The sequence below is a fragment of the Triticum urartu genome, chromosome 1A, assembly GCF_056163025.1.
Source record: "Triticum urartu cultivar PI428250 chromosome 1A, HENAU_Tu73, whole genome shotgun sequence".
Lineage (NCBI taxonomy): Eukaryota > Viridiplantae > Streptophyta > Magnoliopsida > Poales > Poaceae > Triticum > Triticum urartu.
The window spans coordinates 19390988-19404133 of NC_141873.1; the positions used below are offsets into that span (position 1 = coordinate 19390988).

General features: G+C 49.4%; 1 long non-coding RNA gene across 1 annotated transcript; it reads right to left on the reverse strand.

Moving 5' to 3' along the window:
• Nucleotides 1-2347: 2347 nt before the first annotated feature.
• LOC147988515 (uncharacterized) lies at nucleotides 2348-2987 on the reverse strand. Its single transcript, XR_015615449.1, has 3 exons — nucleotides 2902-2987; nucleotides 2737-2794; nucleotides 2348-2651 (listed from the first exon to the last, which is right to left on the reverse strand). It is a non-coding gene; the product is annotated as an uncharacterized LOC147988515 (long non-coding RNA).
• Between the last annotated feature and the right edge of the window lie 10159 nt (nucleotides 2988-13146).

A 13146-nucleotide genomic window follows, 5' to 3' on the forward strand; every position in this document is an offset into this window, starting at 1 on the left:
GTGAACTAGGACGTGCGTCATGATGTTGAAGAAGGATGGTGGGAACACCAACTCGAAACTGACAAGACATTGCACCAAATCATTCTGTAACCTTGGTATGATTTCTGGATCGATTACCTTCTGAGAGATTGCATTGAGAAATGCACATAGCTTCACAATGGCTAATCGAACGTTTTCTGGTAGAAGCCCCCTCAATGCAACCGGAAGCAGTTGCGTCATAATCACGTGGCAGTCATGAGACTTTAGGTTCTGGAACTTTTTCTCTGCCATGTTTATTATTCCCTTTATATTAGATGAGAAGCCAGACGGTACCTTAATACTGAGCAGGCATTCAAAGAAGATTTCCTTCTCTTCTTTGGTAAGAGCGTAGCTTGCATGACCCTGATGTATGTCGTCTTTTCCGTGCATACGTTGCTGGTCCTCCCGTGCCTCAGGTGTATCTTTTGTCTTCCCATACACGCCCAAGAAGCCAAGTAGGGTCACACAAAGATTCTTCGTCACGTGCATCACGTCGATTGCGGAGCGGACCTTGAGGTCTTTCCAATAGGGCAGGTCCCAAAATATAGATTTCTTCTTCCACATGGGTGCGCGTCCGTCAGCGTCATTCGGAACAAGTTGTCCACCAGGACTCTTTCCAAACACCACCTTCAAATCCTTGACCATATCATCTACATCAGCACCAGTACGGTGGCGAGGCTTCGTCCGGTGATCTGCCTCACCTTTGAAATGCTTGCCTTTCTTTCTTACGGGATGCCTGCTCGGAAGAAATCGACGATGTCCCAGGTACACACTCTTCTTACAATTAGCCAAATATATACTGTCGGTATCGTCCAAACAGTGCGTGCATGCGCGGTATCCCTTGTTTGTCTGTCCTGAAAGGTTACTGAGAGCAGGCCAATCATTGATGGTCACGAACAACAACGCCTTTAGGTCAAATTCTTCCCCCATGTGCTCATCCCACGCACGTACACCTGTTCCATTCCACAGTTGTAAGAGTTCTTCAACTAATGGCCTTAGGTACACATCAATGTCGTTGCCGGGTTGTTTAGGGCCTTGGATGAGCACTGGCATCATAATGAACTTCCGCTTCATGCACAACCAAGGAGGAAGGTTATACAAACATAGAGTCACAGGCCAGGTGCTATGGTTGCTGCTCTGCTCCCCAAAACGATTAATGCCATCTGCGCTTAGACCAAACCATACGCTCCTTGCGTCATCTGCAAACTCCTTCCCATACTTTCTTTCGATTTTTCTCCACTGCGACCCGTCAGCGGGTACTCTCAACTTTCCGTATTTCTTACGGTCTTCTCTGTGCCATCGCATCGCCTTGTCATGCTCTTTGTTTTGGAACAAACGTTTCAACCGTGGTATTATAGAAGCATACCACATCACCTTGGCAGGAATCTTCTTCCTGGGGCGCCGGCCCTCGACATCACCAGGGTCATCGCGGCAGATCTTATAGCGCAATGCACCACATATCGGGCAAGCGTTCAAGTCCTCGTACTCACCGCGGTAGAGGATGCAATCATTAGGGCATGCATGTATCTTCTGCACCTCTAACCCTAGAGGGCAGACAACCTTCTTTGCTTCGTACGTACTCTCGGGCAATTCGTTGTCCTTTGGAAGCATATCCTTTATCATTACCAGCAACTTTCCAAATCCCTTGTCAGATACACCATTCTCTGCCTTCCATTGCAGCAATTCCAGTGGGGTGCCCAGCTTTTTCTTGTCACCTACGCAATTCGGGTACAACAATTTTTTGTGATCCTCTAACATGCGCTGCAACTTCTTCTTCTCCAAATCACTTGTGTAGTTTCTCTTTGCATCGGCAATGGCCCGACCTAGATCATCAACGGGCTCATCTGATGCCTCTTCTTCAGCTTCTTCCCGCATTGCCGGCTCAGCTTCTTCCCGCATTACCGGCTCAGCTTCTTCCCCCATTGTTGTATCATCGTATTCAGGGAACCCATGGCCAGGATAGCTGTCGTCGTCCTCTTCTTCTTCATTGTCTTCCATCATAACCCCTCTTTCTGCGTGCTTGGTCCAAACATTATAATGGGGCATGAAACCGGTCTTAAACAGGTGGACGTGAATGGTTCTTGACGTAGAGTAATTGTGACCATTCTTACAGCGAGCACATGGACAAGGCATAAAACCATCCGCCCGCTTGTTTGCCTCAGCCGCAAGCAGAAAAGTACGCACGCCCTCAACGAACTGGGGAGAGCATCGGTCATCGTACATCCATTGCCGGCTCATCTTCATTACACAACACCGAATAGACCAAATTAATACAAGTTCATACATAAAGTTCATACAACACTTAAATGCAACAAACAAATAACTCTCTAGCTAAAGCATTTAAATGCAACAACAAATACGATCAAGATCGCAACTAAGGTAACAATGGATCCAATAGCATAATGATACCAAGCCTCACTATCGATGGCATATTTTCTAATCTTTCTAATCTTCAAGCGCATTTTCTCCATCTTGATCTTGTGATCATCGACGACATCGGCAACATGCAACTCCAATTCCATCTTCTCCCCCTCAATTCTTTTCAATTTTTCTTTCAAGTACTCGTTTTCTCTTTCAACTAAATTTAACCTCTCGGCAATAGGGTCGGTTGGAATTTCAGGTTCAGATACCTCCTAGAAAAAATTTCTATGTCAACTTGATGGGCATAATTTGTCATAAACACGAAATGCAACTAGTTTTAAAAGAGAATATACATACCACATCCGAATCATAACAAGGACTAGGGCCGACGGGGACGGATATCAAAACCATGGCACTATATGTATAACAAACAACGTATGGGTAAGATAATTATACGAGTAACTATATATCCAAATCACACACATCAATTTTTATATAAAATTTCATGAACAAGAGGCTCACCACAAGGTGGTGCCGGCGACGGGACGGTGCGGGCGATCGACACTGGCTACGATGGAGATTTAGAAGGCACTAAGTAAACCACACCTACATATGCAAACTAAGTGTTAATTTTTGACCTCAAATTGCATATAAATCAAATACTAGCACATATATATATATCCTCCCAAATTACTAAACTCACAAATTAATCACTATATAAACCAATGCAAGAGCTAATCTAGCAATGAGAGATGAAAGGACAAAGTTGCTAACCTTTGTGATCATTTGAATGGATGAGGGCCTTCAAATCTTGACAAATTTTGGGCAAATTTTGTGATGAACTCGAGAGGAAGAAGGGAAGAACAGAGGAGAGGGCCGGAGAGGGGAAAGGGGGAAGAACAGAGTGCTGGTGGACGAAGGGTTTATATAGGACGACCTTTAGTACCGGTTCGTGCCAAGAACCGGTACTAAAGGGGCTGGAGGGGCGCCTGTCTGACAACATCCTGCCACCACTCTCATTAGTACCGGTTCGTGGCACGAACCGGTGCTAAAGGTTCGCCATGAACCGGTACTAATGAAAGCGGCCCGACTAGCCGTTGGAACCGGCACTAATGTATACATTAGTGTCGGCTCAAATACAAACCGGCACTAATGTGCTTCACGATTGACCCTTTTTCTGCTAGTGTGAAGGGCCTCGTAGTTCGGCTGTGGCCTGGAGAGGCTCTGCCTGGGAGCTACTTCGGGCTGGTGCGGTGGCTGGTGGAGGCTTGTCCGAGGCTCGAAGTCATCAAGCGCTCCGTCTGCATCGAGGGTGCCCGTAGGGCCCTTGCCCGCGCTAAGGTGCACTGAGGCAAGTTGGATGCTGAGAAGCTTGTGAAGAACGGGCCACCGCCGGGGAAAGAGCATCGCAAGCCCGAGATGTATTATAAGGACGTTCTGAAGGGTGCCCGCCTTGTGGCGGATGAATGTGCCAGGGATGTAATTTTTGAGTAAACTCGCTCGTTTTGTCCTGTGCGCTGAAAACTTGTTCATATGCGCTAAGCAATGCTTTCTGAATTTAAAATATTACCTTCTGTGCGGCCGTTTATCAAATTTGAGAGATGGCGAGTCATCGGCTTCTGCCCCCATGCCACTAGTGCTGGGGTGTTCGGGATAAACCTGAGCGCTCTTTTTCCCATGTTTGGGTCCTTCGAGGGAGGCGCTCAGCACAACGAACAAGGCAATCAGACTATAATGCTTGAACACCCTCACTTAGCCATAGAATTTTATAATTTTAAATTTCGGCGAAGCCCCTAGTATTCGGAAGACCGAGTTCGGGGCACTATACACGCCTTGGCCGGAAAAAGCCGACTCCTCGCTCTAAGCGGCATAAGTCTTTAGGGACTCGAAAAACCTCTCGAACAGCGACCAGCTCTCGCTTCATCATGATAGTCAGTTTTAGCTTTCTCTACTGAGGTGCTCAACCCAGCTCAACTGGGGCACAATCGCAGTAGTTCTCCTAGTGCTACCTTAGCCGATATAGCAGAACGTAAGGCACCAAAACATAGGAGCCGGGCAAACCCAACTATTGACCCAAGACATGATTCGGAGCCGATGCATATAATGCTATAAGTTCGGGGTGCCGCACTTGTTAAGGTGTTCGGACTTCTCACGCCATACTGAGGGGTACTGAAGCCCCTGGCGTATTGGCCGTACCACAGTGTACGGGTGCAACATGTCATTAATGAACATATATTCATAAAAAGAGTAATGCAAAAATAGACAAAAGCTATGCATTGTTTATTAGAAAGTCTGCGATCAAGGCAGAATGATACAAATAACGCGATAAGCAAAAGGTTGGACTATTTAACATGTCCGGTCCAGGGGCAGGCTGCGAAATTGTATGCGAAACAGGTATACTGTTCGTGATAGAGACCACCTGGGAGTTCCATAATGCGGCATGGCTTGTCTGCTTCCCTGGTTCTTGTATCGTTTGTGCGCAATTGTACTGCCGGACAGGCCTTCCGAAGAATGGAGTCCTGAAAGTGAGAGAAAATTAAAAAAAAAGGAAATCGGCAGCCCCTAGTACGGTTTAAGCCGTGTTTTGGGTGTGCCGTGATGGTGCCCCTCCCCTGTGCCCATGGTATTTCAAGAGCGTAGTTATGTACGCGGAGCACTGATTTCGCATTTTTGCGAGGGCTGGGGTTGGGGCCGCATTGCTACGCCTGCTCGGATCATGCCAGGCGGTCTTGTTGTAGGTTACTCCGGGCGCGCTTGACGGTGTCCGGTCGTTTAGTGGCCGGACTGGAGAACTGCCTAAAGAGGCTGCTTTGAACTTCCGCTGCGAGGGCCGCCGTGTGCTCCTCCGTTCGGAGGGAGCGTTCGGTGTTTCCATTGACCGTAATTACTCCTCGAGAGCCTAGCATCTTGAGCTTAAGGTATGCGTAGTGCGGTACTGCGTTGAACTTGGCAAATGCGGTTCGCCCGAGCAGGGTGTGATAGCCACTGCGGAACGGGACTATGTCGAAGATTAACTCCTCGCTTCGGAAATTATCCGGAGATCCGAAGACCACTTCAAGTGTAACTGAGCCTGTACAATTGGCCTCTATACCTGGTATGACGCCTTTAAAGGTCGTTTTGGTGGGCTTAATCCTTGAGGGATCTATGCCCATTTTCCGCACTGTATCCTGGTAAAGCAGGTTCAGACTGCTGCCGCCGTCCATAAGGACTCTAGTGAGATGAAATTCGTCGATGATTGGGTCTAGAACCAATGCGGCGAATCCTCCATGACGGATGCTAGTGGGGTGGTCCCTTCTGTCAAAGGTGATCGGGCAGGAGGACCATGGGTTGAACTTTGGGGTGACTGGCTCCATCGCGTATACGTCCCTTAACGCGCGCTTCCGCTCCCTCTTGGGGATGTGGGTTGCGTATATCATGTTCACCATTCGCACTTGTGGGGGAAAACCCTTCTGTCCACTGTTGTTTGGCGGCTGGGGCTCTTCATCATCATCGCTATGCAGCCCCTTGTATTTATTTTCGGCATTTAACTTGCCTGCCTGCTTGAACACCCAACAATCCCGGTTGGTGTGATTGGCTGGCTTTTCGGGGGTGCCATGTATCTGGCACAAGTGGTCGAGTATTCGGTCCAAACTGGACGGGCCCTGAGTATTTCTTTTGAATGGCTTTTTCCGCTGACCGGATTTATAGCCTCTAAATCCGGCATTAACTGTCGTATCTTCAGTATTGTCGCCGTTAATGCGGCGCTTTTGCTTGTTGCGACGCGACCTGCCACTACTGTCTCTGGTATCTGAATTACCAGGGTTCTTGGTCGTATTGTTGCTACGAGCAAGTCAGCTGTCTTCTCCCGCACAAAAGCGGGTCATGAGTGTCGTGAGGGCTGCCACGGATTTCGGCTTTTCCTGTCCGAGGTGCCGGGCAAGCCACTCGTCACGGAATTTGTGCTTGAAGGCCGCTAGGGCCTCTGCGTCCGGACAGTCGACTATTTGATTTTTCTTTATTAGGAACCGTGTCCAGAATTGCCTGGCCGATTCCTCTGGCTGCTGAATTATGTGGCTTAGGTCGTCGGCGTCTGGTGGCCGCACATAAGTGCCCTGAAAATTGTCGAGGAATGCGGCTTCCAGGTCCTCCCAACAACCGATTGATTCTGCTGGCAAGCTGTTGAGCCAATGCCGAGCTGGTCCCTTAAGTTTGAGTGGGAGGTATTTGATGGCGTGTAGATCATCGCCGCGGGCCATGTGGATATGAAGGAGATAATCCTCGATCCATACCGCGGGGTCTGTTGTGCCATCGTATGATTCGATGTTCACGGGTTTGAAACCCTCAGGGATTTGATGATCCATTAATTCATCTGTAAAGCATAGTAGGTGTGCGGCGCCTCTGTATTGGGCTATATCACGACGTAGCTCAAACGAGCTTTGTCTATTGTGTTCGGCCCGGCCGGATTTACTATATCCGGAGTGACGATCACCGTCACGTGCCGTGGAGCGCCCGCGCGATTCATAGATCGATCTTGTTTTCCTTGCCTTGTCCTCCAATATATCTAGCAGGTCTGGCGCATTTTCCCGTGCCTTGGTATGTTTTGAGCGGCGCCGGGGTGCGGCTTGAGTGGAGGGCCAAGAGGCCTCTCTTTCGCGGCCACGAGGTGGCCGGTCGGCTGTATCATGCGCTGGTGATGTAGGTTTAGGTACTTCCTCCTCTAATCGGGGTAGCAACCTGTGTTTTGGGTAGCTCTTGGAGGGGCGTTCGAGTTCGTACTCTTCGGCCGCAAGGACTTCAGTCCATCTGTCGGCTAGCAAATCTTGATCAGCTCTAAGTTGTTGCTGCTTTTTCTTGAGGCTGCTTGCCGTGGCCATTAGCCTGCGTTTAAAACGCTCTTGTTCGACGGGATCCTCTGGAATGACGAATTCGTCGTCGTTGAGGCTTGCCTCGTCTTTGGAGGGAGGCATATAATCATCCTTGACCTCTCTGTCTGCCGCTCTCTCATGAGGGCTGGCTTCTCCATCCTCCTGTGCTGAATCTTGCTGGAGGGGGTTTTCTTCGGCACTCTCCGGAGTATTATTATCTCCCGTGTCGGAATCACCGTTTTTTCTTTGGTGGGATTTTGAGCGGCGCCGCTGACGCCGACGCTTAGGCTGTTTCTTGGAGGGGTCATCCTCCGCTGTTCCATCGCCATCTCCCTCTTTTGGCGTGTCCATCATGTATATGTCATATGACGAGGTGGCTTTCCAGTGCCCTATAGGCGCTGGTTCTGGATCGTCTCCTGCATTGGCGTCCATACCGTCGATGTCTTCGGAGTCGAAGTCGAGCATGTCGGTTAAATCGTCAACAGTGGCTACAAAGTGGGTGGTGGGTGGGATTTAAATTTCTTCATCATCCGTATCCCAACCTTGCTGACCGTAGTCCGGCCAGGGCTCTCCTAATAAAGAGAGAGACTTTAGTGACTTCAGAATGTCGCCGAAAGGCGAGTGCTGAAAGATGTCCGCGGCGATGAACTCCATCATCGGCTGAGCTAGTCGTTCTAAGGAAGGAATATTAATGGACCTCGGCCCATGTCAATTGCTAGTGGCCGCCAGTAGCAGAAACTGACAGTGCAAGCCACGCACAGGAGGCAGCCTGACTGGGCCGCCCCTTCGAGTTCCACCACACGTTATCCCAGGATGCGAACCGGCTACCGGCTGCTTACTATCACGTGTTGCCAGTCACCCCCTAAAAAAAACATGCTGCCAGCCATTCCAGCTAACTAGTAGTACACTTGATAGCAGAGCAGTGCATAACTGAAAGAACCAACTGTAGATGTAGAATCGGAATGGCCTACTACTCTCTCCGTCTAGGTGTGTAAGTCATCTTACGCTGTGCACCGCGACCAAGGCGGAGAGGAAAACGAGAAAACTTAATGTATTTTTGCTAATTAATAGCATTGCATGCAATGAACTAACCACTGCATGTCATGTTTGGTAGTCTCAAGTTATTGAAAGCATGCATGGCCTACATCTTTTATTGGTTGATATGTCACAAAACAAAGAACGAGGAGAGAGTTAATGTACCGTGCCTAAGTGTTTTGGGATTATTTGGTTTTCGCAACGTGACTTACACACCTAGACGGAGGGAGTATATGAAACGAAACCAGTATTGTTGCGATCTGCTGTAGCGAACCGAAACTAGGTATTGCAGCGAACCTGAAATACTTACTAGGCTCAACATTATTTTAAAGTATTTGAAAAAGTGCCAACATTTATTGAATTTTGGCAAACATTCTTTGAATATGCAAACAAAATAATTGAAATAATTTTTTTCCAAAACCACGAACCAATTTTTGAATTTGTGAACAAATTTGACAACACGAACATTTTTTTATTTTTTGAAAAAATAATTGAAACGTGGAACATATGATGATATTCAAAACAAAAATTTGAAATAGTGAACATTTTTCAAATTAGTGAACATCTTTTGAAACTCTTGAAAATTTTCTGAACACAACCATTTTTAAAATTTCTAACAAATTTTGAAATGACGAAAAAATGGAGCATTTCATGAAATTCTGACCAAAAATTGAAATCGCGAACATTTTTTGAAATTCTTGAACATATTTGTGAAATGCGATCATTCCTGAACTTATTTTAGAAAATGAATGTTTTTCCAATTTGTGAACAAATTACAAAAGAAACATATTTTGGAATTCCTAAACATTTTTGAGCTTGTGAACAAATTTTAAAGACATAAATATTTTTTGAAATTCCTGAACACTTTTAATTACTCGAACATTTTTTATGTTTTGAAAAAAAATTGAAAACAGGAACATTTTTTTGACATATGATTTTTTATTCTAAAAAATATTAAAATGGAAATGTACTTGAAAAAGAAAAATTAAGAATGAAAAAGAAAAGAAAAAAGAAACAAAAAAGAGAAAAGAAAAGAGACACGGATAAACCGAAAAAAGAGAAGATGAAAAATAAAAACCATAACAAAACCAGAAAACCAGCAATAGTCGTTCAGGAACCTCCTAAAGCCAGAAAAAACCGGACTTTGAACCTTCTCAAAACCACGATCCCTGGACACAGTAGACAGCTAACATGGGCCGGGCCACTGCGATCGCTAGTTGCGAAACAGACACATCTTGACGCAATGAGCGTCTGTCTGGGAATTCCGGCGTGCCGCTTACATGAGGACGGTCTTTCTTAAGGTAGCAGTTTTCCATGGTTCCCTTTGTTCTGTCCTGCTTTCCTTTGGTTTTCTTCCATAATTTTGGTTCCATTTTTTCTGTTTTTTTCATTTTGTTTATTTCTTTCCTTTTTCCCTTCTATTTTCTTCTAAAAAATATTCAAATTTCTTCAATACAAGTTACGATGCCTCTCAAGGCGGCGCCTCCATGGAGGTTACGACGCACAGGGCGCCACTGCCGCACTTTCGTCCGGGGGGGTCAGAGGTGGATCGGAGGGACCTCGGCCTCATCCGGGAGGGAGTTTTTCTGTCCATGTGTTATCTATTTTTCAACATAGATTCGAACCTCCTTTTCACACACACACACACACACACACACACACACACACACACACATATATATATATATATATGTGTGTGTGTGTGTGTGTGTGTGTGTGTGTGTGTGTGTGTGGCCCTGTGGGACAATGTACCTACATCAGTAGAGCAGATCAACTCCAAGAAACATGACTACAAAGACCACCACGACAGCCGGTGGGACCAGTGGCGGAGGCACGGGGGGCCAGCCAGGACCCCGGCCCTCCCCAACATTCTAATTTCCTTGGTAATATGCATATGAACAATGACATCTTTTTACTGTTACCTGCAGCCGGCCCTCCTCAACGTCTAATTATATGCATTCCTGCCTCCGCCACTGGGTGGGACCAAAGCACAAGCAACATAGGGACGATTCGGCCACCAACCATGAGGCAACACCACTTACACGAGTCTAAGACCGACACCACCGAGCAATGAGGCCATAGCCCAACCCCACAAGACCGGCCGCCCCCTAGGTCACAGAAGGAGGACGAACTGGAGGAACCACGAGTCAGGCAGCGACGAGAATGACATGAAAACGACCAGCAACATCAATCAAGGTGGAACGATTCTATCAAGTATCCACACATGTTCAGAAGGTGAAGGGGGTAAATACATCATGGAACAATATCGGAGGAGCACACGAAGAAGAAACTCCAACCTGTTGGAGACGGAGTGCAAGCGTAAGACTTGAGCCAATTCTGTGCAGACGGAGTGCAACCTTTATTTTAGCTTTGATATATCATCTCCCATGTGGGCACATGACTGACGTGCACTTGCTATTGGATTTAATGTAGGAAGTACTTGGCGCTGGAGTAAAGTGCCTCCTGCACATGAGCTCCTCGATTTAATGTATCGGAGCACTTGGGCGCTGAGTAAATAACTCCTGCACATAAGGCTGCCACAGATTCTCGGGAAGACTTCTGTGACGAGCAAGTCTTCGTGTATGTGTCGTGTGTCCAGACGCTCTGCGGCCTCATCTTTTGCCCATTGCTGAAAGACCAGCTACCTACACGAATAGCGGGACCAAGTATTCGTATTTACAAGCGGAGCCCTTAAATCCGCGTCCGGGCGGGCTGCCCGGTCAGTGACCGGGCGTAAAATTACCACCCAACCGTCACCGAACGCAAAATTACCATCCAACCAAACTTTGTAAATTCAGCCCGAACGCCCGGATTGACCTACAGTGTAGAGAATGATTTGGTGCATCGATAATTGATTGATCGTGCACTAGGCACATATATATAGGTACAAGGGGTGCGACCGGTATCTTGTCTCCTAAGATACACATACATACAGAGGGAGACAGATACTACAGGTACTGCATACAAAACCCGGACCTACGTACATGTACACATGTTCAACACCCCCCCCCCCCCCCCCCGCAGTCAAAGCGTCGCCGGTGACGCAAAGACTGGACCGAAACCCCTCAAAAGTCGAGGTGGGAAATCCCTTCGTCATCACATCGGCGAACTGCTGATCGGTGGGCACATGTAGAACACGAACACAACCAAGTGCGACGTGCTCCCGGACGAAGTGGATGTCGAGCTCGATGTGCTTCGTCAGTCGGTGATGGACAGGGTTGGCAGCGAGGTACACCGCGGAGACGTTATCACAGTAGACAAGCGTCGCCTTGGTGACCTCACATAGCAACTCCTGGAGTAGCTGTCGTAGCCAGGAACACTCCGCGACGGCGTTGGCCACGGCCCGATACTCGGCCTCGGCGCTCGATCGTGAGACCGTGGGTTGTCGTTTAGACGATCACGAAATAAGAGAGGGCCTGAGGTAGACGCAGTAGCCGAAGGTGGAGCGTCGAGTGTCGGGACACCCAGCCCAGTCGGCGTCGGAGTAGGCGACAAGGCTGGTGTCTGGCGAGGCCGTCAAGGTGAGACCCATGGCTGTGGTGCCACGTATGTACCGAAGTATACGTTTCACGAGAGCCCAATGGGTGTCACGAGGAGCATGCATGTGAAGACACACCTGCTGGACAGCATACTGAATGTCCGGACGCGTCAGTGTGAGGTACTGAAGCGCACCGACGATGGAGCGGTAGAAGGGAGCGTCGGACGCCGGAGAGCCCTCAACGGCGGACACCTTAGCCTTCGTATCGACAGGCGTGTAAGCAGGCTTGCAATTAAGCATACCCGCTCGCTCCAGAAGCTCGTAGGCGTACTTCTGCTGATGCGGGAAGAAGCCAGTAGCCCGGCGCACGACCTCGATGCCGAGGAAGTAGTGGAGAGCCCCCAAGTCCTTGAGGGCGAACTCGGCGCCAAGGCGAGCTGTGATCTGCTGAAGAAGCGCTGGCGAGGACGCAGTCAGGATGATGTCGTCGATGTACAAGAGGAGGTACGCGGTGGCGTGGCCCTGGTGGTAGACGAACAGGGAGGCACCGGACCGTGTGGACCGGAACCCCTGTTGCTGGAGGAAAGCCGCGATCCGCTGGTACCAGGCCCGAGGTGCCTGCTTCAACCCGTAGAGAGAACGGGAGAGCAAGCACACGTGGTCCGGATAGTCGGTGTCGACGAAACCAGTCGGCTGCTGGCAGAACACCTGCTCGTCGAGATGGCCATGCAAGAAAGCATTAGACACATCGAGCTGGTGGACAGGCCAAGCGCGAGAAACAGCAAGCTAGAGAATGACGCGAATCGTGCCCGGTTTAACAACCGGGGCGAAGGTGTCAGTGAAGTCCACGTCGGCGCGCTGGCGAAAACCACGCACCACCCAACGCGCCTTGTAGCGCTCAAGAGAACCGTCGGGGCGAGTCTTATGGCGGAAGACCCACTTGCCAGTGATGACATTGGCACGGGGTGGCCGCGGGACAAGCTACCACGTACGGTTGCGCTGCAGGGCATCAAACTCCTCACGCATCGCAGTTAGCCAGTTCGGATCCCGAAGGGCTGCGCGAGCGGAGGTGGGGAGCGATGACGGCGTCGAGGTAGAAGCCGCGCATGCGTATTCGTCCGATGAGTAGCGCGTGCTGGGGCGCAGAGTCCCAGTCCGAGCCCGAGTCACCACACCGGTGAGAGGTGCGGCCGCGGCGACGGGAGCCGCCAAGGGAGCCGCGACGACGGGGGCCGCGGTGGGGGCCATGGCGGGGCCGGTCGAAGGGGCCACGGCAACGGGGGCCGCGGTGTCAAGGGCGGCAACGGGGGCCACGGGGGCAGCCGAGGAGGCCGCGGCAGGGGCCGCAGCGCCAAGGACCGAGGAGGTCCCGGCGTCGGGGGCCGAAGAGGCCGCGGCGTCGGGGGCCAC